This window comes from Emys orbicularis, chromosome 3 (genome assembly GCF_028017835.1).
Source record: "Emys orbicularis isolate rEmyOrb1 chromosome 3, rEmyOrb1.hap1, whole genome shotgun sequence".
NCBI classification, from domain to species: domain Eukaryota; kingdom Metazoa; phylum Chordata; order Testudines; family Emydidae; genus Emys; species Emys orbicularis.
In genome coordinates this window covers 191,689,666-191,715,090 of record NC_088685.1, presented here as the reverse complement: position 1 = coordinate 191,715,090, position 25,425 = coordinate 191,689,666, and positions in this window count along the sequence as shown.

The following is a 25,425-nucleotide window of genomic DNA, read 5'->3' as shown; positions in this document are numbered from 1 at the left end:
TACACAGTAATTTTTCATTATCATAAATTGTTAACAATGGGATGTCCCAAGGTTCTGTGCTAGGACTAGCGTTTTTTAATTTATTTCATAATAATCTGGAAACTGAGTGAACAATGATGTGGGAAGACTTTCAAATAACACAAAATTACTTAGAAAAGTCAACACTAGAGAAAACTGTGCGGAAATTCAGAGGAACATAACAGAGCTAAGCAAATGGCAAATGGGCAACATGATGGCAAATGTAAATTCACTTTGGAAGTGAATTAAGATAAACTGAATTAAAACCAATTAATTCTGAATGACAGTGTCCACACAGGGGTTTAATACAGTTTAATTAATCCACTTTAATCTCACACCTCCTGAGTGTCCCCATGTAGACAAGCCCTAATATATACCGGATGGAACAATTTGAAAAAGAGAGAGAGAGAGATTGCTAGATTTAACTCTAACCATTCAGGAAAAAGACTAGGTGTCGTAGTATGTTCATTGCACATCTCTCAACGCACAGTTTTGGTAAAAAAAAAAGCAAACAAAATGCACAGCTTAACTATAAGCCACCTTTCTGCTTCTCTCCCGGTCCCACAATGCTGGAGCTGGTCTGGAACTAAACCAACCCCACACATAAATTACTGCAGCCATGGGGCTGCTCATGCCACCTGGAATGGTCCCCTAGGAACTGTTTACTAGCACATGTTCACCACCTCCAGCCCTGAGGACCAAGGGCCCACTCTGAAATGTCCCCTACGGAGGGTTTGGGGGAAGGGGAACATCTTTATGCCACTGGGACTCACCTACATCAGTGGAAAATGAGGTAGATTTTGTTGTAGGTTTTTAACCTCTGGATGAAACAGAAAACTGCTTTCCACTCTAGCTACCTGAAGGTAGGTCAATCACTTCCAACTCAGTCTCTGGTGAAGTGGTGCATGTTATCAATCTAGTAAGTAAAATCTTTAGAGATGGTGCTTTAAAAATTATATGGGCCAGTGAGTCAGTGTGAAGAGGGAAGATTCTAGCCATAAATAGCCAGCTGAAAATGTCCCTTATGGAGGGGAGTCCTTGTGGCACCTTAGAGACTAACAAATTTATTTGGGCATAAGCTTTTGTGGGATATAGCCCACTTCATCAGATGCATGGAGTGGAAAATACAGTAAGGAGGAATAAATATACAGCACATGAAAAGATGGGAGTGGCCTTACCAAGTGGGGGGTCAGTGCTAACGAGGCCAATTCAATTAGGATGGATGTGGGCCATTCTCAACAATTGACAAGAAGGGGTGAATATCAACAAAGGGAAAATTACTTTTTGTAGTGCTAACGAGGCCAATTCAATCAAAGTGGATGTGGCCCATTCCCAGCAGTTGACAAGAAGGTGTTCCTGCTTACTGTATTTTCCACTCCATGCATCTGATGAAGTGGGTTATAGCCCATGAAAGCTTATGCCCAAATAAATTTGTTACTCTCTAAGGTGCCAAAAGGACTTCTTGTTGTTTTTACTGATACAGACTAACACGGCTACCCCTCTGAAACCTTATGTAGGGGAACTCTCTGTTTGTGTAAACCTGGTAAAGGTGGCTTCTATGCCAGCTACTGCCATCCCAGCACACAGGGCATGCGGGGAGAGGAAACAGGCAGAGCCCTGCTATGCCAATCTGCATAAGGTGTCAGGTAGTCCATATTCAGGGCATGGCTGGTAGAGAATAAGTGAGATCTAGTAAGCTCCCTGATACGCTTCCCCTGCCTGAACTAAGCAGGACTTCAGTACAGAGAGGAATTGAGCTTGGTGCCTTTCTACCCATGGTTTAAGTCTTTGATTTTCCTATATGCACAAAAGGCCCTGATCTTTTGCACATGATTCATTTTACACTCAATGGAACTACTCACAGGCTATAAAGTTAAGTGTGTGAATAAGTCTTTGCAGGGTTAGAGCCTAAGCGAATCATACCCAAAGCATCATAATAAAATGTTACATGTTATTATTTGCATGTCTTTGTATGTTGCAAAGTCATAGAAATTAGAGATGGAAAAGACCAAGTCATCTATTCCACTGCCCCACCACCGCAGGATTGGTATTTTGTCCAGTCTACTTTTAAATTGCTGAAGTGATTATAGTTTCACCATTTCCCTTGGGAGACCAGGCCACAATATAATACATCTCATTATCAGGAAGTTTCCCTGTTATTCAGCCTAAATTTTCTCTGTCTCAATTTCATTTTATTATTCCTTGTTCTGCCCTCTTGTACCATCCTAAATAACTTCTTTTCCACCTTGGTATTTAACACTCTCCTGATATTTATAGATGGCTGTCAGTCAAACAACTAAATTTTGTAAAACTTACTATGACAAATTTTGAGCATTGACTACATACATGCAAAATACAGTAAGATGATGATTTTGTATATAAATAATCCAATTGTTTAAAATTAGCTGTTTTGCATTCCTATATTAAAATATGGCTATATCTTTTTGATCAAGCGGATATAATCACTGTATACAATGTATGGAGATGAAAAATACACTTTTTTAAAAATACATTGTTTGATTTATTCTCATCTACAGTTTCTTGAAGGCAAGACACATAAGTTGAAACAGTTAAATCCAACTGGCTGTATGATCCATACAGCTGTGGTTTCCCTCAGCTCTTAAATAAAATATTAGGGTGTGTTTCTATTGTTTGTTAGCTGTCATCGGCCCATCTTTCAGCTGACTAAGGTTAAAGGGTATGTAGATTAATGGGCCAGCTGTTTGGTAATTGTCACAGTCAGTTACTTGGTAACCCACAGAACAGCATTCTCTGGAGGTAGATTCTTGGTTGCTAAGCGATAAATTCAGGTAAAATAACCCTTTCCTAGATTTTATTGTAACTATAGGCTCCAATTGTATAGCTCAAGGAAATTTTTTCATGCAGGGCTAGGAATCTATGATTATTACAAAATAACTTACCTGGGATCTACACCGCTCTCACCTGCAAAATTCAGTACAAGATAAATGTAGTAGCACTATGCGACACTTTTATTCAAGTTATTCAGAATCTGCAGTAGACCTCCTGCAGCATGTTTCAGTGTGCAGCTTGGCTAATTTGCCTGGTATAGAAGAAGTAAATACACAAGCGGCTGGGGAAAGCAGAGAAAGGAAGAGGCCCTGCTACAAAAAAGACTCTGTGCTCGTATTTTCTTCTCTACCATTTTTTTAATGTCTAGAGAAAATTGGTCTAGATTAGAGCTGTCCCAGATGCCTGTGTGACTAATGCTTACTCAGCTAATCACTAAGAGCTTACTGACCTTGACAGCATTATATGGGTCATACTTCCACAAATATGAACTGTTCTTGAGCAATTTTTCCAATATATTTGGCAAAAGGAGCTCTTGAAACATAACCTCACCTCCAATACCAACTCCTTCTGTGGCTTTGAACAAGTCATTTAATTTCTGCGCCTCAGTTTCTTCACCTATAAAATGGGGATACTAACAACACTTCTCTACCCCACAGGTATCTCATGAGAATTAATTAGCTCATGTTTATACAGTTCTTTGAAGAGGAAAAACACTACATAAGTGTCAAGTCAAGGAGAATCACAACTACCTGATACCACACTATCTAAAATACAGTCATGCTTCTGAGGATTTCAAATCAAGGTGGGTGAGAAAGACAGCTGGAGGGCTTCTCCAAGACTGGCTGACTCAGCAGAGCATCTTAGCTCTAGTTCCAACACTTTTGCTCTAACACCGTGTTGAATCCTGTTAAGCTGGGAGCCCTAGTTAAGCTGGATGGCTGTCTATAATAGGGGGGAAATGGACAAGCACATTTTGAAGTCTGCACTCAGGGGAGTCTGTTGAGCCAGCTCCTCCCAATTACGTGAACCTTCTGTTACTCAAAGGTTTTGAGTTCCTTGGGATAATCAGGGTACTTAGCCTGTATTATTAAGCAGCAGTTATGCCTCTCTGTTATTTCAATCTATTTGCTCAGCAAATGTGTCATTAGTGGTTATCACAGGAATATCCCTTTCATCATCATAATTTATCCTTCCCATTTCTATCGTAAAGGGCAAAGCTTTACCCTTATCCAAGTGCAGGGCCGGATTAATGCAGGGGCTTTAGGGGCTGCAGCGCAGGGCCTCGGACTAAGGGGGGCCCAGCAAAAAGTGGTCACCAACCCGTTGATCGCGATCAACTGCTCAATCCTGGAGCCTCTGCCAGTTGATCGTGATCTCCGGGCCGCTTAAAGTCCAGCAGCGCAGCAGGGCTCAGGCAGGCTGCCTGCATGCCAAGGCCCCATGCCGCTCCCGGAAGCGGCTGGCTGCTGGCACGTCTCTCCGTGTCCCTGGCAGTGGGGGGAGGAGGCTCCGTGCGCTGCCCCTGCCCCCAGCACTGTCCGTGCAACCGGCCAATAGGAGCTGTGTGGGCAGCGCTTGCGGGCGCGGGCAGCACACTGAGACACGCTGTCCTCCTCCTTCTCCTTCCGGGAGTGGTGTGGGGCTACGGCATGCAGCCTGCCTGAGTCCTGCTGTGCCGCCAACCGGGAGTTGCCTGTGGTAAGCACCTCCTGGCCAGAGCCTGCACCTCGCACCCCCTCCTGCACCCCAACCCCCTGCCCCAGGTCAGAATCCCCTCCTGCACCCAAACTCCCTCCCAGACCCCGCACCCCATCCTGCACCCCAACCCCTTGCCCCAGGTCAGAATCCCCTCCTGCACCCAAACTCCCTCCCAGAAAGAAACTAAAATAACAGCTGTTCTAAGGTAAGAAGCAGGCTACTTTGAATTAACTTAACTATATTCTACATGTTTTAAGACGGAAATATAACCACAGAACGGCTTTATGTCAATTAAAAGGCAAGTTTAGTATAGCGTTAATAGCCTTGATGCCATAATTGTGATAATTTTGTTTTAAATTAGGAAAAAGACTTGTATACAGGGGCCCCACAAAATCTAATAGCCCCGGGCCCACAGGAAAGTTAACCACACAGAATTCCTATTGGCTGGCTAGTGAGCTACACATATTTCCTGCTAGCTGATCTCACCACCCAAGTGATATGATGCTTCTGCTGGCACACTGGTTAATTCCCCTTCCTAGCAATCTCTGGCTTGCTAGGGGAAAATCCTGCCATCTGTTTGTATCTGCCAATAAACCTGCATAGCAATGAGCAGGATTACCCCTATAATAGTTTAGCATAATGATGGCACATTGGCATATTCTGAATTCACATCTTCCACATTTCCATAGAAGTAACTGGTAACACTACTGTAATTTTCCAACCTTAGTTCTATTGGGGAAGGATTGAGATTGATCTGTAGTCATTTTGGTATGAAGAAATCCAAGATGTTACCCTGTCCCACCCCACAAGTGTCCACACTGGCCTCAACAACCCAAGAGATGGAAGCATCAAGCTGTCAAGGGCTTCTGACATCATGAGAAGCCAATATAAGGAAGGATTTGTAGAGGCAGTTTTACCACTTATTTGCCGTGATTCCTAGCAGACAGTTCTCGGGTATTATGACACTAAACTGGGAGGAGTGGTAGATATGCTGGAGAATAGGGACAGGATACAGAGGGACCTAGACAAATTAAAGGATTGGGCCAAAATAAATCTGATGAGGTTCAACAAGGACAAGTGCTGAGTCCTGCACTTAGGACAGAAGAATCCCATGCACTGCTACAGATTAGGGACCAAGTGCCTAGGCAACAGTTCTGCAGAAAAGGACGTAGGGTTACAGTGGATGAGAAGCTGGATATGAGTTAACAGTGTTCCCTTGCTGCCAAGAAGGCTAAAGGCATTTTGGGCTGTATAAGTAGGAGCATTGCCAGCAGATCGAGGGACGTGATCATTCCCCTCTATTCGATATTGGTGAGGCCTCATCTGGAGTACTGTGTCCAGTTTTGGGCCCCACACTACAAGGAGGATGTGGAAAAATTGGAAAGAGTCCAGTGGAGGGCAACAAAAATGATTAGGGGGCTGGAGCACATGATTTATGAGGAGAGGCTGAGGGAACTGGGATTGTTGAGTCTGCAGAAGAGAAGAATGAGGGGGGATTTGATACCTGCTTTCAACTACCTGAAAGGGGGTACCAAAGAGGATGGATCTAGACTGTTCTCAGTGGTACCAGATGACAGAAGAAAGAGTAATGGTCTCAAGTTGCAGTGGGGGAGGTTTAGGTTGGATATTAGGAAAAACTTTTTGACTAGGAGGGTGGTGAAGCACTGGAATGGGTTACCTAGGGAGGTGGTGGAATCTCCTTCCTTAGAGGTTTTTACGGTCAGGCTTGACAAAGCCCTGGCTGGGATGATTTAGTTGGGGATTGGTCCTGCTTTGAGCAGGGGGTTGGACTAGATGACCTCCTGAGGTCCCTTCCAACCCTGATATTCTATGATTCTATGATTATCAAATAAATGGGCTCTCTCTGTAGGTGATTATCAGTTAAAGTGAACTTAACATACTAGGACCTGCACTGTACCTTGTTTGATAAAAAGGGGCATCCTCATGCCCATATTGGAAATCTGTCTCTCTGTACTCCATCCAGTGTTAGCAGGCAAAGCTCACCCAGGGACTGATGTGAGCTTTTTATGTGTGCTGGCTGTATGTCATACTGACCACAGCATCCCCCAGTCCAACAGGAGATATGCAGGAAACACTATACATGATCTGAAGCGTGAAAGCTAAAACAGAGCCCTTAAGTAGGTAACCACTTTCACAAGGAGAAAAGAAGGACAGCCCTAACTTGAGTTACTGCAAAAATTATGGCCTAATTTAATGGGGTCTGACCTTTATGTATATAATAAAATGCCCTGGGAAAAGTTATTACATTCTTCAGCCAGTTGGTTGGCACATCATCATCTGTAATAATTTTCTGGTGAACCAAGAGTTCATTTGCTTAAGGCAATGGCCTGGGCAAGAGAAACATACAATACAGCTTAAATCTAATATTCATGTCTCATTCATTCTTATTCTTTTTAAACTTTATATTTTACATACATCTAATTAAAACAGCTACAAGGTAAAACGATACAAAATTAGTATTTTTGGTAAGGATTCATTTACTTCAATGAAATTCTTTATTGTACCTAAGAAAAGCAGAGGCCAGATCCTCAAGTGAGCCAAAGTTCTGCTTAGCACACCGTGTTCTGCACATCACTGGGGCTGCAGAGGGTTGGCTTGGCCCCCGGCCTAAATTAATGTTAGAAAGCTCCAGCCCCAACCCTCTCCTGACCTCAACATGCCTCCTAAGCCAAAGAAGGCTGGGAGAAGGTGATGTGGTTTTCTCCATATGCCCATTTTAGGACAGCATTATGCCCCCTTTGCACCACTCTAGCAGTACAAAAGCACTGTAGCTGTATTATTACTAATTTATTTATTAATTTACCACCTTGGTAAATTTACGCTTGGCACAGTACAATACACAAAAAAATAAGGCCAGCCTCTGACCACAAGAGCTTACAGTCTAAGGCCACAATCCTGCAGTTGATAGCATGTACATGCAATGATTTCAATGGGGCTAGCATTTGTAAGATTGGCGTCTAAAAATGGGGTAGACACACAGTAGTTTCCATTGGCTCTTAAACAAGAGAAACTTTTTCAAAGAACTATACAGTAATTTTGTATTTACCGTTTCAGACACTTTCCAGGACTGATTTCTCAGTAGAAATTTCAGAGAAAGGATATATAAAAATATGTCTACAATTCATGACACAGCGGCAGAATATGTAAACATGAGAAGTGTACCAATACTCCACATCCATATATGCTCTACCCACCTCAGTCCATTTCCATGCCTCCTCTCAAAACAGGGAGTGAGGAGGGCAACAAGCAAAGTAAAATACTGGCTTCTATGCAATCTGACTGATTCAACGTCTACTGAAGTCAATGGACAACTTCCAATTGATTTCAGTGGGCTTTGGATCAGGCACCCTCTGAGAGAAAACCTTATGCCACGATATCCTGTAATATTTGATAGAGCTCTTCATAATCAAATCTCATAATACAATCTTACCAGTCTCCAAAAGGGCCTTTTTGAGGAAGCAAGGTGCCATCTTTGCGAGACATTTCAGTCAGTTTAGAATGTGGGGAGTGCTGACAGGTTACAGAAAGTCATATCAATCATAGGTCAGCAAATCTGTTTCAAAATGCTATGTATGAAGTCATGTCTCAACAATTAAGTGCAGTGTTCTATTTATATGTAATGCAGACAGGAAACAAATTTCCATTTTCCCACAGCACATTATCACACTGCGCCTGGGACTCTCTGTGCCCTTAAAATGTCATTCCCTCTCAATACATATTTTTTGTCCATTTGTTAATGTTTTGGAAGTAGTTCTGGGTTTAATTAAACTTTCTATCTGGAGTTAGCCATGGCCAATTAAGTGGTGCCTTCCCCTGAACAATTAGGCCGTTTCCATATGCATATTCTCCTGCTGTTTAGCCACTGAGCCCATCTAAAGCAGTAGTTACTAAACAAGCCACGACTTTTGGAGACACAGGCAAATGCAGAGTAGCAACACAGAAGGAAGAGATTTTTAAGTGACACAAACCTCAAAATTGCACCGTCCTGCCTTGCCATTTTTGTACCTCAACAAGACCTCCAGCAACAAATTTTGCATTTTCAGTCTCACAAAAACCATGGGTTCTCCAGCAATGAGGCAACGGAAAAAATCAATACTTGCCATGTACCATGTAACCAATAGAATAAGGGCAATGATTTATGTATGGATGGATGCAGACTGAATCAGCTGGGGCCTCAAACAGAGAGAGAAAGAGAGAGAGAGAGGTGTGGGGGTGAGCTGGACTGCAGTGATTATTCCTACAGTATGGCCAGATTTTTTTTTCTGCAGCAATAATCCCCTCTGTAGCACTGCAGGACATAGGGGAAAGACTAGCAATGTGTGGAATATATGATGGATCAGCTTTTCTCTCTTTGCCTCAGAATAATGATGTTATGTTACTATTAAGGTACAGTTAAAAAAAGAAGAATGATATACAGTCTGCAGTCCTTCAACCTTCCAGCTACCTCCACCCTAATAAAGACTAGTCCAGTGGGTAAACAAGAACTAGTTTAAAGAGAGTCAAATTATCAACAGGATAAAAATGTACCATCACTGCTTCATTACAAGAAAAAGCAGGAAGGGATCACTGAAGAGAACTACTGTATACAACAGGAGTTTCTGCTGAGAATATAGTTTTGTAAATTGGATTCCCAGGGATACAGCATTATAAGGTATTTAATGACTATGGTAACTTTTAGGATATCTAATATTATTGTTGATTTAAGAAACAAAACCATTGAAGATAAAGATTCACTAATATGTTGTTATGATGTAGGGTACAAATAAACACTTATCCAAACTACATTCAGTGCTTTATTTGTGTGTTACTATTAAAGCATTTCTTCTATCTGGGATTTTAAACTGAGTAATTTGCTACACAATGGCATACTATTTTATAAAATGCCTTCCAGTGCCAAAATGTATTCTGTATACTTTGTGTAATATGGTAGCGTCTACCCTAAACATGTGTTTGTAATGTTATGGTATCGTATTCAGACTATCTAGATTTCTGAGAAATGAAAGCTCATGCAGTACTTTCGACATTGTAGTTTGCCATGAAGTAAGCTTGTGACAACATTAATATTTCTGCCACAACCAGCATTGATAACCAAGTTTTGTCTCTTTTGCCTGCATAACATCTATATAACATTTAAATCCAGGTATTTTTAATCCTTCTTTAACCACAGGCACAATATTAGTGTGATAAATACAAGAGAACAATAGGAGGCCACTATTTTAGTGCATCAGTAAGGCAATGTTTGATCAATCAAGCTTTTCATAATTGTAGTATATTTTAGTTCTTTACATTTTTATATATGGCTAAGAATTTATCATGTCAAAACAGTACAGAAATTATAACCATTCTTAGTATCTACTATCTGTGTAATAACATACTAGTGATATTAATGATTAGCTGCTAAACTGTCATTTTTTCTGTTCTAAGGTGAAAATATCAATTAACTTATTGACAAATGAACAAAACCACTATTAAAATGTGATTTAAGAAAAATATGTTTTAAGTTTTAGAAGAATTTGCTTGGATCTTACAATTGAATTTAAACAATCTGTTACGGTATTTTGCTTTGTTTTTTTAGTTGATGTTACCTAACTTGCCTTTTCTGTACATATATATATATATATACCTGAATGCCAGTGACACGCTTACTAGCTATATATTAAAATCACACCACAGTGAATGATTTATGTTTAATTTAATTAAGTTTAGCATGGTAGGAAGCAATGCATTTTAGAAAGTGAAAATAATTACATTTCAAAATAAAGTATATACAGATAATTAACGTCCCAATCAGAAAATGTTTAGCAACATCCTATAATAAATAATATCAGCCAATGGTTCTGATGAAGATCGGTTGGTCATATATCTTTATAAACTCCCAAACTTTAAACTTTAATGCAATCTAATATTTGTATTACATAGGCCTTAGAGTTATGTTATGCTCAAGTGGGGGGAAAAATGTAACTTATACATATTAATTCAATAAAGCCAGAAACTCAGCCCACAAGTAAAGATGAAGACATTTAAAATCACCTTCTAATCTATAAAAAATTATGATGTGTAGATTATTGCTCAGGCTCCTCAAAGATTTTCCAAATTATTTATCTGCACTACAGGTAATGAATAATCCTACCTTTGAGTAACAAATTGTAATACTTCCCCTCTGTTTTTGTCTTCTTTAATATGCACAGCAACAGAAACTCCACAATTCATGCTGATAATCATTCTTCACTTTTGTTCTGAGCTCCAGCCAGACTGCTATGGACCTGAACCATTTGCAGATGGAAAGGGATTAACATGAAGGACTTGGCATTAACCCAGAGATAAAAAGTGAAAAGGTGGCTATGTCAAAGTAAATGGAACAGGTAAAAGATCTCCCTGGCACCAAGAACAGGTAGGTTATACAAGCAAGCAATGATTTATAGCTACTGACATGAAAATTAATGTTGAAAATTAATGTAAGCACATTGCCTTGATCCTGGGCCTCAAAAGAAAACTGAACAAAACTGTTACGTATCTCAACAATTTTTAATTAATTTAGCAGCAATACTTAGTCCATCTTAAGTTTACTTTATAAAAACAAATGGCACTATGTGTAATCAGTAGGACAATGACTACAGCTGGATAAAACGCAATGTGCGTTCAGAAGTTTTGAATGGCAATTAAATTTTGAAAACTTAGTAACACAGTTGCAATTTAAAAATGTTTAATAAAAGGACACTTACTACATAGCCACATTTTACTAAAATTCAATTAGTGAAATGTTCCGAGTGAGACTCCTTTTGGTTCACAAATAAAAGTTTGCTCCTATCAAGCACAGCATGCCTCCTTTTCATTTTAATGAATTACATCCATTACCATTTGCATGTATTGTTAAGATGCAGTTTATTTTCATGCTGGAAATCTACAGCTGTTGTATTTGGAATTAAGACATATAAACATGTACTGAAAGATTAGCAAAGTAAAAAGAATTCATGTAATAGAATTATATAAGGAGTAAAAAATAGAATTATAATAGAATTACAAAAAGAGTAAAAAAAGGCCTTCATTTGGTGCTTACTGTAATTCATATCCTCATATATTTTTAATCTCACAATGGAGAAAATATAAATGTAGGACCCAATCCTGTTGCCACTGATGTCAATGGCAATACTACCATTAATGTCAATGAAAATAGGATCATGTCATCAAAATCAATTCAGTATCGAGCAATTGACAGCTTTCCAGCATTTTTAGTAGTGTGTACTTTGGAAATGAAGAAAGGAAGGAAAAATGATGTTTATGCATGATTTTTATATAAAACTAAATTGGTATTTTGAATTATTTTGGTATCAGCAAGAATCTTACAAATATTATTGTTTATTAATTTATTTAATAATTTCTTAGCTGATCCATATGTATAACACTGTCAATAATTTCAGTTAAGAGTGATGGAATACATTACAATTGTTCAGTTATACATACATATACAAACACAGAGAGATAATACTAAAAATATTTTTCTTACATTAAAAAATTAGGTTTAATACAAATATTAAAAATAATATATTAACATTAAAAATAAGAACAACTAATACTAATTTTCTTTAAATGAAATACATTCATCTAGTATCATACAGTATGAGGAATATTACAGATAGCTATAACTGTAGTTTTTATTTTAAACGCCTACCATATTTTTGGCCATTGTACAAATAGTTAAATAATCATCGTAATTTTTGTTTTAACAGAATGCCTTATTCAGGCACAGCCCAATCCTAGCATGTGCTGAGCTCTTCCTGCAAAGTGCTCTGCATTGTCAGCTCCCATTGAATCTAATAGGAACTGGGGGAGCTGAGTAGCACAAGATCAGGCCCAAAACAAACATAGGTAAACCAGTGCATTTAACAGAACTGTATTTTATTTAATGTTATGTATGAGTATTTAAAAAAAAGAAAAGCAAAATAAAGTATTTGTACTACCCAATGTTGAAAGTCCCAAATATACAAATATTACCTACATTTTCCAAATAATCCATGTGTGCTCTGAGCAAAGACCACAGTGTGAACAATATTAAAAGATACATGGCACTTATAACTTGCCATATAACAAAAGCAAAATGCATGTATACCATTATACTTCCTGGCCAATTGGATAGTCAGTGCCAATCATTCATAGTTACTATAATTGTAGTTATTCTGTGTTTCCATTTTCCATGTTTATATGGTGCAAGCTATAACTGATTCTTTTATTTTGCGCAAACCATCCCAGCTCTGTCAACAGCCCTCAAATGTTTAAAGAGGCAAACCCTCCCTCTTTCTTTTACTCCTGCTCAATTTTTTGATCTCAAAATAGAGCAACTTTCATGGATTAAACAGTTCTATGAGAGTCATCCTATAAAACACTATTAATTGTAATAGATTTTTGTTTCTTCTTCCAACAATATTTCCATGGCAACATTTTCACATTCTATTGTTGGGGGTGTTCTTCATTCACAGAGCAGGTTAACCACAGGGCAGTAAGGGCAGGCTGTTGGTCAGCCTTTATTTTCTCTGGCCCTTCAACAAAGGTTAGTTGAGGTCATCAGAAGCCAAAGGGTAATTACTTTTCTTCAACAGGGTTAAAGTCACACAGATTGCTATTGGGACAACTGTGTGGATGACCTTCAGCTTTTTATGTTCAATCTTCTTTTCTTTTAGCAGAGCAAATGGTAATAAGCATTGTGGATAGGGTAAAAGCCAGAAGATCTATATGCAATGTAGATAGCCATCACACTTTTTAGTTATGCTACCATCTATTAGCTTAATCTACAAAAAAAATCAATTGGGTGAACCCAATCCACAAAAGGTTGCATATCCCTTAAATAGAAAAGCCATCAGTACAGAAAATTGCATCTGTTCTGTGGTTTCCCTATTCAATTAATCTGATATTCATAATTGCCCCAATTTCAATAATTTTCCTGAAGAGATTTTCAATAAAACCAGAAAGTAAATAGAGAGTCCCCGACCCCCATCCCCTCACCTTCTGTACCTTGCTAGGACCAAATTAATCATTGATGTAATTCCACTAACTTCAAAGCGATGAATCTGGTTCAGTGTGTTTAATTAGGAGAAGTGTTTGGTACTTTAAACCCATCAGGCCCTGCAACCACTCTCAACTGCCTCTGGTCTAATTCCAAGGCCTGGAGGTAAAGAAAGGTTTTGTGAGGAAGAAAAAGGATGGGTTGTGACTGAGGAGAAAGTCAGGAAGCAGATAAGATAAATGACTGTGAGCAGAAAGAATTTGGACTCTGAGAGTGGAAGCTGAGGTGAGAAATAGGGGAACCACTTTTCTGAGGTCACCATGCTCTCTTGTGCCATATCTGGTTCTCAGTCCACATGCACAGATGGAAGGTAATAGATGGCATACATATATAAAACAATCTGCAAAGAAAGTTCTCAGTCATGAAAATTCCCACTATCTAAGGCTTAATCCTGGGGAAGGAGCATGTAAAAGGGCTTTTCTCTGTGAGGAAAATCGCTGGGGCAGCATGACAGAGACCCTAGTCACTATCAGCCAGGCTGCCTGCCCAACCATCAGCCAGGCTGCCTGCTCAACCACAATCCCACTTCCATCATCGGTGGTGTTGTGAAGATCTCTGTGTCACAGGGATGATATTAGGGTTGCCAATTTTGATTGGACGTATTCCTGGAGGTTTCATCACATGACGTAACCTTTAATTAAAGATTAATCTTTAATTCCTGGAGACTCTAGGACAATCCTGGAGGATTGGAAACCCTAGGTGATCTCCTTTGCTGCTGCTCCTTTCTGTAGCTGATTGATTCTGGTCCTCGCACATGGGTGCAGAATGCCTCCAGTGTAGAGGGGATTCAACCCCTCCTGCCCAATTATTCAGCAGTCACTTTCAGTTGCTAAAACAAATGACACTGTATTTTCCCTTTCATAATATACATTATTTTTCAAAAAATAAAAGCAAAATGGAAAATAAATCATTCTCCCTTATCTTAGGTTTGGCCTCATATGTTCCAATTCCAGCTTGAAGATCAGTATTGGAAAAACATATTAAATAATACTATGACAAAGGTCAAATGATAGACATTAAAATATCAATTATAAATCAGGAAAGTGCAACTCAGCTACTTGACTGATGTGTTGCTTGGTACAACAAATCCTCAAACTCAGCAAAAGTTATAAATATTTACAGTGCTGATAAACGTGGCAAATGGAAGATATGGTAATCAATTGAAATAGGGCTAAATTGAAAACTAATGTATCATTTATATTTGGATATATAGTACAGTATGTAAATTATTGAGTACTCGCTGTACCACTTTCACATCAAAGAGGTGGCAGACAAATACCCAATCATAAAACAGAATTATCAGACTTTAACCTTGTACTACTGTTTAACCATCTGCTGTACACACATGATATTGGTAGTATTCCAATTGATACTTTTGTCTCTGTAGTTTTATTATAAGCAGGTTTTTCTCTTTTCACCTGGACATCAGGAGACACAGATTCCCAGCTTAAAATCCCTTGTTCGCAATCATTGTGCCAGCAGCCGCTGCAGCGGATGAGACTAATATTAATTTCCAAATAAAAACTGTGTTAAAGTGGAGTTAAGGTTCAGTACAGATCAGTAAATTGAGGGTAAAAACTTGACAGGGCTGTTGTAATTATCCCACAAACAAGCATTAAAGCCCATGGAAATTCAGAGTTTAGGTTACACTTAACAGAAAGCACAGTTAAGGCACTCAAACAGCCTTAAATCTGCCATTTAGTGACACCATGCAAAATAACCATATAACTATGATTAGTGCATAATAGTGTTTGTACTCTCAAAACAGATTAAACTGATGATTAAAGACACTAGACTCTTTTCATTTTTTCCCTCTCATCATGTCACTACAAGGCAGAGCACCCTGCAGCAGCAAAGTATAATAGTTTCCACCAGCACCAGACTTCCACATTTCCTCCAATGGTCCCCTCATAAACACACAATTTTCCCCCTCAATCCCTTACATTCCCCTCTGCAGACACTCCTGTTTCCTGCTATGCTCTCTGGGTCCATCATGTTCATAGAGAACAGTTTGGTGAGGGACAATGGACCTTTCCTCTTCTTTGGCTCTCCTCTGGGTGGAAGTTACAGGCTGCCACTTCTTCCTATGTCCCTCCATTTTGGGGGACCCTTTCCCTCCATTAATATCCCAGTACCCCATTTCTCTCCCCATCTCCCCAAATTCCCCACTTCCTCCATCACTCAAGTGAGTTGAGGCAGCTATTACCTGTTCCCAGGCCATCTCTTGCATCTCTCTGGAGACTTCAGCACAGAATAGCTGAGGTAGGAAAAGAGAGATGAGTAAGACATATAGAGGGGTCCTGGGCCACTCTGGACCCTAGTGACAGAAAGCCTTTTTATTCATTAAGAGTTTGGACTTTGGCAAGGAAATAAAAATACCCATGACTGGATTTAAAAATCTTGGGCAGCCCCAGACAAATTCAGAGAGCTATGCTTGATTAATATATTTCCTTTGGATACTAACGAAGAGAGCCATGCATTCTTGCCCATAGCAGTCCAGAGAGCCAAGAACCATTCATTCATATTTTACCATTGATTTGCTAGTTTTACTCAGTGAACTTTCATATGAGCAAAGGCAGGTTTTTACACTTTATCAATAGAATAATCTCTAAACAATACCAAGTGCAATATTTGTGACACAGGGACTTTTCTTTGTTTAAAACATGAATTTCTGGTAATTAAATATTTTTAAAACTACAAAATTGAAGGGTTTTTCCCCATTTAAAATCTGTTATAAGATATTTTGCAAAATATAAATATCCACAATCATGTTTTAATGACTATTTGGATAAATTTTCTGTGTAAGAAAAGTGAGGACTAATAGTTCAGACTGGAGTCAGACATAATATAGGAACATTTGTTTTGCATCAAAATCCTCATCTCACTGTTGTAATATGATGAATGAAGGATGTGAAAGCAGCTTCTCTTATAATCTTCCAGTGTGCCAAAAATAGCATTCTCCAAAATAAGTGCATTTTCCAACCCTACCTGTCATCCACATTTGTGTTCACATATCTCCAAAATTAGGTGAGCTTTGGTAAATAATAATAATAATAATAATAATTGGACTCCCCACAATGCTAAAACTATTTCCTTGTGTTTTACCATCTTAGCATGTTTTCAAGATGAATTGATGTGAGCTTCAGAATCAGAAATACTTTAAGGGTTCATACTCCATCAGCTAACAGAGACCTCTCAAGCTGAAAAAGGTTTGCAAAAGTATGGAAATATTTTCCACAAAATTGACATCAAAAAGTTCTCCATTATGTTCTGGAGGAAGAAAGGAGATTCACTAGCAGGATGCCAGCCAGTGTGTATACACCTGTGGCACAGGAGCAATGCAAGTAGCAATGGTAGACAAACCTCCCAGTTTAGCTCTCACTCAGAATCCCTTCCCTATGTTATACATGCAGCCAAAGCATTATTGAATGTGACTTGTGCAGACTACTCTCCGCACATAAAGTTACCAAATGAAAGCTTATTAAAATAATACTAGGCATCAGTGGCAATACATAGACTAACCACTGGCTATTTGCTCTTCAGATTCCCGTTTGACATTCCTAATTTCCATTTTACCTGCCACAAACTATGGTCCTTTCTACTGGTTTCTCGTGAGCTGGATATCCATTTTCTTAAGGATACTTTGTCTTGAATAACCTCTTGCCATTTAACTATACTGGCTTTTTATTGACTTCCTCTTTCTTTTTCTGTCTAGTGGTATGGTTTCTTCAGTGTTGATATGCTTAAACTGTCTCCATGTTAGGTATAATTGTTTTAAATTTAGTATCTTTCTTACTAGCTTCCTCATTTTTTGTTATTTTTTAAAATCGTGTGTTCTAAAATTCAGTGTCACAGTGCTAACTTTTGGTATGATACGACCCCCAAGATGTTAAACTTAATTATAATGTAGTCACTTGTTTACTTAGAGGCTGAGCTGTGGTTATGTCTTGAACCAACTACTGTGTTAGTGTTACTAAAGAGTAAATTGAGAAAAGCATTTTGTTTTGCATGCTCTAGAAGTGGCTTCTAAAACACTAGAAAGCAATCCTTTAAGGTGACAAGAGATTACTATTTTAAATTTAGTTCCAATATGACATTAGAGCAATAAATATGAAGGTGGTTGAAGTAATTTATTATTGTAAATTATTTACATTCATTAGGCCAGGAATATAACAGATTAGATAGATAGATAGATAGATAGATAGATAGATAGATAGATAGATAGATAGATAGATAGATAGATAGATAGATAGATAATGCTACACTAAATATATGTTAGCTGTATTGTATGACTGGGACATATTTAACTTGGGCCCTGAAGAGACAATATTAAGAGAATAGAAAGCAAAATAAAAATATTGTCTGGTTTTATTTCCTGGATTTTATTTATTTATAAATATATATAGTATACATAGCAATATCTGAAGATGGACCAACTTATTATATACTATCATATATATATATATATACTAGTATATACATATACGTTGGGCATGGAGGCATGCTCCTGTAATCCCAGCTACTTGGGAGGCTGAGGCTGGTGGATCGCTCAGGGGTTCTGGGCTGCAGTGTGCTACGCCAATTGAGTGTCCAGTGTCACTGACAGCCTGGCCAGTGGGTGGTTGAAGGACTGGCTATAACAATACAAATGACATGTTGCGATCGGCACTCTGTCTGTGAGGGCTGATGGACCGATCGATCAAGGTCCATACATATACTACATAGAATACATATATAAAATACATATACTATTCACAGATACCCAGATATAGAAATAGCTAGAAAGTCTGTTGAAACACCTCCAAAAAAACATCAGGAAGAGTTGGAGTTCCCCAAAGCGGAAATGGAAAAGTAAATGTGCTCTTTCAAGCTTACCAGGAGACTTCTCTGGGATATGCTTGTATGAAAGAAAAATGCACAAGAAGTTGTGCTGTGAAGAAATTGGAAGGCAAAGAAAAGAAGCTGAAGATTTGACAATTGGGCCTTGTTTTACCAGAAAAAAACACCACCCATATTAAACAATAGGTTTAGAACTCAGAAACCTGCCTAGTTAGCAAAATAAGATGACAAGAGCGTGTTATCCCAAAGCTTTCCCATCCTCACTAATTCTCCATCAAATACTGAGCCTAGTTCAAATCCTAATCTTCCAAGCCCTGTGTGACATTGGCTACTGCTATCCATTTGGAAGGCCTTTTTTGTCTATTATTGAAAGGACATAGAATACTGAACTTTCTGTGGGACAGGAAAAGAATGACTTTGCCTTGTCCTACCATTGATCTAGAATACCTGCCTGATTTATACAGAAACATTACATACACTACTCATCTATCATTCCCAGTTCATTCTTTCAAGGTCTATGCCATAAACAACATGAGACATATAATGTCATAGACATGATAACTCTCTCTTATAACATGTAATGAAAAAAGCCATCAATGTTACCCTAATAAGCAGTCTTTGCCAATTAGTTCCTTAAGGGTGTATAATTATATATACTATAGAGGTATGTGTGAGTGTGTATATCCTAATGTTACCAAGTATGTAAAGGAGTGTAGTGTACCAGTATGTGGCCATCTGCTCATCCAGTTACAATACATTCCTGCCTCACTCAGTCTGACCTTCAACATCATGATTTTCTGTCTGCTTTTTAAACCATGGCTAATTAGGGGATTCACTATCCCTTATGATATCTGACTTTCATGCAATTTCTAATTAGTGAATGTGAAATGTTCTATTAACTAAATTAATTGTTATATTTTGATTAATGTGTTAAATGGTAATATTAGATGCCAACATTTTTCCTTCAGATTATTTATTTTTCAGTAAAGTAATTTTGCATCCAGGGTAGCATATTTTAATTGTGTGCCTTAACTTAATCCCAAACTCTTCTACTCGATTCATTTTGTGTTGTCAGAGTCATTAATATGAAGAGAGGAGTTTGGAAATTGAAGCAGGCTGGAAATTACCTGCAGTGAATATTCTCCAGAAATATTCCTCAGGATAAGACGCTTAACTTCAAAGCTCTGTTCATAATGTTATAGACTTATGTACTGATGAAGATCATTATACAGATGTAGCCTGGTCAAATAATGAAACTATAAACTTTCCACATTTATGATGCTTACTGATAATCACACCACTGATAGTATTTAACAATTTACTACAGGTTCTTTCCCAAATTTGGTTACACAGAAGTTTTCTTCAATTAATACTTCTTCTGGGGTTATCTTCTTGGGTCTCTGAACCTTTTAGCTAAAATCCATCCTTTAGCATGACTACTTCCATAAGCCCTACAAGGCCTTGCACTAATAAAGGAGGCCTTTAATCATAGCAAAGCCAAATAACCTGATTATTTGTGTTCCCCAACTTGCCCTATTACATGTTTCAGCCTAATAAGCAACACGCTTTTGAGTATCACTCTACTTATAACAAGCTAAAATAATACACAAGACAAGATCATAAGTCAATACAGGCTTGGTACATCATAATCTACAACTCTAAAACTGCTGGAAAAGTTTTAACTTAACAATGTTTGAGAGGAAAATTCTCTCTTCAGTCTGCACAGCAGATCATTATTGCATATTCTGCACTGCAATGGGAGTTATACAAGCAGAACATACAACATAGGTTATCACTACAGATAAGAGATCTCCAGAGCAGGTGAGCTAGAGAGTCTTAAACAGGGCAAATTCTCCTAAATTTTGAAACAAGTCTATAATGGGGCAATCAGGCCCTTATATCTATGAATGTGGAGGCTCGTTTCCATTGCTCCAGGGGAAACATGGCTTTGTATGGTTGTGACAGGTTCCCTCCCGCAGGGTGCCACTTGGAACTGGGGTACCACTGAGCCCATCTGACCCAGCATCCTGGCTTCCCTTTACACTGTACTGCTATGCAGCCTGTCAAGCCCTTCCCCAGGCTTTAGACTGCACTTTACCAGCACACATACAGGTAGGGACACACCCAGCTGCAGCTATACACACAGATGCTGAGATCAGCTCTGCATGGGAAGGTTCAGCTAAGGAATTGCTCACTTACTCAAGCGCACACACCCTTCTGGAATGTTAACCCAAAATTATACCGTCTTGCGCTGCACAGAGAACTGTACATAGTAAGCCTCATGAAATTCGCCCCCTCCCTCAATGTGGAGAGGAATAGACACAACTTTCTGCCCCAAGTTATGATTTACACACACACTGGTTTTAGACAAAATAAAAACAAGTTTATTAACTACAGAAGATAGACTTCAAGTGATTATAAGGGATAGCAAACAGAACAACTCAGACTACCTAACAAATAAAACAAACACGCAATCTAAGCTTAAAATAGTAAAGAAATTGGATAGGTGTAACAAATTCTCATCCTAAATGTTGTTTTAGGCAGATTGTAGAGATTCTGGAAGGGAAGCTTCACTTGTTTTCAGCTTAAAACTCCAGGTATTCCTTTCACAGGCAAGACAGCCCTCTAGCTTGGGTTCAGTCCTTCTCTCCTAGTTCAGCCTTTTTGTTCTCAGGAGTTTCCAGCAGCCTTCTTTCCTGGGCGGGGAGTCAGTGAAGAACGAACCACAATGATGTCACTCCCCTGCCTTAAATAGTTTTTGCATATGGCGGGAATCCTTTGTCTCCCAGCTTGATCCCCACGCCCGGTCAGTGGAAAAACACTAGTATCATCATGGAGTCCAGTACCAGGTGACTTGGTCACATGTCCCTGTAGGGCCACCCCAGCAATGACTCAGAGGCTATTTGCAGCCTTCCCAGGAAGACTCCCCGGTGGGAGATTAGCATCTTCTAACACCTATTGTTCTCCCTAATGGTCCTTCCCAACCAGCCATCCAGACTGATTGCATTCTGTCTAGTGGGCATTCCCCAGGTGTAAACACATTTGTAATAGATGCATAGACAATATTTCTAACTTCAGATACAAAAATAATATATGCATACAAATAGGATAATCATATTCAGTAAATCATAACCTCTTCAAAGATATGTCACATGACCTATCTTGTGTAAAATACATCATAGTTATGCCATAATCATATCATAACAATGTCTCTATGAAGAATATGGGGGCGTAATGTCACAACGGTCACACAAGGAACATGCAATCCTTGAGTGGCATGGATTCAGCATCCTCCGTGACCTGTACAACATCCAAATATCTGTCTAACATAAGCTATGAATCTCTAAAAGCTCAGGCCTCCTCTGTGGAACTAGTCATGAATAATGTTGAAAAGCTTACATCTTGTGATCTCGTGATCACAGTCAGCACACTACATGTGAGTGCTGGATAATGTAATCTGTCATGGAAACGGATCAGTGTCTCACCTGATTTCTTCGTGCTTTGCCTGAAGACCAGTGCATCATACACCAAATTCTTTTCTTGGAGATAAATGGTTATTAAGAACAGTAATGGCTTATTCAAGGGGATCTTCATTTCTGCACGGTATTTTGTTGGGCAGTGAATCATAAATATCATTTACTTCCTCCTTCATGCAGCATAGAAGAAGTGCAATTCATTTTTGGACTTTCCATTTTGAATGCATTCAACAGATTTTTGAATCTGTTTCTCCCCTTCTGCCATTGTAAAACAACTGAAGCACCTTCCTGGAGATTCAATGCAGAGAATTCAAGCAATGTGAATGTTAGGCTGTTGTTTTACCTTTTTTTATGTCTTTATATATTTTCTTTCCAGCTTTTATCTCACATATTGCTACCTTCTTCCTGTGCAATTTCATATAACTTTATTACTGCAGATTGTGTGAGCTGTACCCCTTGAACTGCTTCCAGTATCGTCTATTGCTAGAATCTGTACACAGTTGCACATGACAAAGATGTCTGACAAAAATTTCCTGTTAGCTTCTTTTGTCCACAGTACTGCATTTCCAGCTCTACAGTTGCAGACCTCAAGCAAACAATTTTTCTTCAGTTTTACAAGTGTAAGAAAAACAGCTCTCACATTTCCTCCATGCAGGCTGAGGCATTGTTCGCTCTGTTATGACACTATCTGACTGCAGATTTGTTGTGCCTCCTGGTGCTAGTTTTTTTTTCCTCTTTATTTTCTCTTTTCTGATTTTTCCCCCTCAGTGAAGGTGGAAGGTTCAGCCATATCATTGCCAGTTGTACTAGCTGGCATTAAATCCAAGAACACACACAGGTACAGGTTTAATATTTTTTATTGGCACAGCTGCAGTAGCTAACAAATAGTGCACTCTCACAGCTCATGCACTGAACTCCACTATCAGCAGTGATGGGGACCTCAGATTACAATAGCACAGTGGCCAGACTGAGCAGGAACGTCTACAGTGCTATTTTTAGCCCCATAACACAAGCACCGAAAGCCCAAATCAGTTGACCTGGGCTCCAGGCCCCGCTGCTGCGAGGAACATTTTGCAGTGTAGATGTACCCTTGCAGATATCTCTTCAGTCTTTCTGATCCATACAAGGGGGTTTAGTACTTGGAGACCTTATGCACCAACACTTCACTTTTATGTGAAGAACTAATTATAAGGAGCCCATAATTGCCCCTAGATTCTCCAGGGCTATTCCAGAGGTACCAGCAATAGACGAAGTCCTAGTAGCTTTAGTGCACTAGAGGAAGCAGGGACTTCAGAAAGATAATCATCAGCAGCACTAGGCTAAGCAATTAGATTAACCCACGCACTCCCAACTTTTTTTTAAACCCCTCCTAAAATGTACTGGTGGCTTGGGCTACAGCTACTACTCTCCTTTCTGAACCTTCTCTCTCTCTTTCTAGTCCTGTTTTGTCTCTGTTCTGAATTTTCCTTTCATGTCTTGTTTTTTTCCCTCTTCTGTGTATTTCAAACCCCCCACCCCTGATGTTTGATTTTTTTTATTCCCCTCACCTGATTTTGCCCTCTTTACTTTCCTTCATCCCCTCTCACTAGAAGTCTCACTATAAGGCTCAGAGTGAAGGATATCCACTGATGTCACCTTCTCTTTACACTAATCTATCCTTAAAACTTGTTTCTTCTGCAAAGTCTATCAGGGTTGGTACAAAAATCCTGAAGGTCAGTGTATATAACTGTTACGAGTTGAGGGATTAACCCTTATATCCCTGATCCAGGTCGGGTAACTGGAATCAGGCAATACAGCTGAGTGGAATCAATATATTTAATAAAAGTTCTTGATACTCTGTGCTTCAGGATTCAGCATTCCTGGTGTTAATAATTTACAATAAGAAGCAGTGGTCTGTACATGTGACAGGCACAAATTAGGGCCTAAAATAAGTAACCAAGCATGATCGAGAGCTAATCCTCAAGTTGATTTTGTGTGTCTGTGGTTTTAATAAGTATTTTAACTGGGTTTTTTAAAAGATTAATTTGCAGGTTCCTAGCCTATCATGTAGTTGAGATAGGGTGTGGCTATAAAAGCAAAGGAGAAGCTACTACATAGCAGGAAGGGCAGGACCTTTCCCCTTCCATCTTGCTGGTGTGTGTTACCAGCCCTTTTAGTTGCTTTTTTTCCCATTTTGAAATCTTCTGGCTGTTTATGAAGAAGCCAGCCCTAAGAAAAGTGGACTGAACTGCCCTTTGGGGTTTTATTTTATCTCTCCTGTCCCATGCTGCTTCGTGTTCCCTTCTCCCTACCTGTGAGAATGATGTCGGCAGCTCTCTCTTCCCTCTCCCCTAGCTGAAAACTTCTTTCTAGTTCCTGAGGGGTGACAGGAAAGCTCATGTGCTACAAGACTATTGCCAGCCAGGATAAGATTTCACAGGTCTGGTATGCTGCAAAGGACAGAGGGTCTGGACAAAAACATATAATCAGTATTGTAATGAATGTCCTCACTCATATTGGGTACCTGTCTGCCACTCCAGCAGAGTTGCAGAGAAAGGCAGTAGCCAATGGAAGGGGCTATATTAATGTGTTCAACCTCCAGCCTGTGGAGTGCTCCATAATGCCATGTGATATGGAAAAGGAAATAACAGCCAGAAGTCAGAGGGGAGCAGGCTCAGGAGGATCCAGTTAGATCATTAGCTGGGCAAGGCTGGGACTGATAGGGGAGAGCTGGGCAGGGAAGCAGCCTGCTGCTAGTAGTTGTAGTAGCACCAGGATACTGGGCAGCATCCTGAAAGTGGGAGGCATGGGATAACAGCACGTGGGCAGCAGAAGGAGAGTACAGAGAGCCCCAATGAGACGTTCCAGTTACAGTCCTGTACTGGGGGCTAGGCTAGGAACCATGGAGTGATTTTTGTGGTAACTGTTGATGTCCTTAGGCTTTTGGTGTTTGCACATTTTCCTTTTGCTAACACTGTCAAAATGATCACTCCACGCCTGACCTCTCAGTCCTCATCCTAGAGGAAACCTGTACAACACCTTCAAAAGATGAGCCTGGGAACTTAAATTCATAACTCTGCAAGACACTAAAAATCATGGACTTAATAAAAATGCTGGATTTATAGCTCATTACAACGATCTGTAACCCACTAACTCTCCTTTGTTCTATGACTGTAGATGTGTTAAATGGCCATTTCACCCTGAATGGTCTCTTGCAACATGTGTTAACTCCTGCAACACGTGTTAACAAAATACTTTTGTATTTAGCTGTGACACTCCAAGTACCTTTCCCAGACCTGAAGAAGAGCTCTGTGTAAATTAAAAGCTTGTTTCTTTCACCAACAGAAGTTGGTGCAATAAAAGATATTACTTCACCCACCTTGTCTCCCTAATGTCCTGGGGCCAACACAGCTACAACAACACTGCAAAAAATAATCCTGTTACTTATTTGAAATATGTGTTAATGGAGGCCCACCGAGAGCAAGAGTCTGGTGCTCAGAGCGCCTGCAGCACTTGCTCTGAGCT